This window comes from Aplysia californica, unplaced genomic scaffold (genome assembly GCF_000002075.1).
Source record: "Aplysia californica isolate F4 #8 unplaced genomic scaffold, AplCal3.0 scaffold00071, whole genome shotgun sequence".
NCBI lineage: Eukaryota > Metazoa > Mollusca > Gastropoda > Aplysiida > Aplysiidae > Aplysia > Aplysia californica.
The window spans coordinates 1780242-1781004 of NW_004797341.1; positions in this window are offsets into that span (position 1 = coordinate 1780242).

Sequence of the window (763 nt, forward strand, 5' to 3'; positions counted from 1 at the left end):
TGTTTTTATTATTATTATAACATAAATAATTATAATAATGGTGATTTCTACTATTATTTGTTTGATAAAATTTCTAAGATAAAAATCTGTAACTTAACCTATCACCACTGCAGAGAGTTAAGATAGCAACTTGCTCATTTCTAAGTGGTCTCTTTGGGGTTTTGTTTTTCCCCAGAATTTTTATATATCCTCCTGTTTCCAAGGGCCTTTATAAATCGCAAAGAGCTTGCTGCGTAAGTAGCAGGGTTATGTACACCGCACATGCTATTATATTTCTTGATTTTCTGTGATTATATTTTATGTATTGGACTTAGCTCCATTATAAGTATTATGGCGATTATTATTCAAACATCAGTAACACCGACTGAGAACATACACATACATTCACTGCTAGGTCTTCTTATCTTGTTTTATAGTTTCCCCTCAAGTAGTTTACATTTGACTTATTGTTCTCACTGATAGGCCTTTTTCTCGTTTTTCCCCACTCTCAGTTAGGTCATTTATAACTTACTGTTCTCAGCGATAGGGCATGAGAACAGGGATTTTTTTCTTGTTTTTATTTTCCTACAAATTAGGTAATTTCTATTCTATTGTTCTGAAAGGTAATTTTTTTTATTTTTAATTGTCCGCTCAACTTGATAATTTCTATCCTATACAGTTCTCACTGATATGTCTTTTTCCTTGCTTTTAACTTTCGCTCACCAATACAATTTCTATCTCATGGTTCTCACAGGATCTCCAACACCAAACTAATACCGTCATT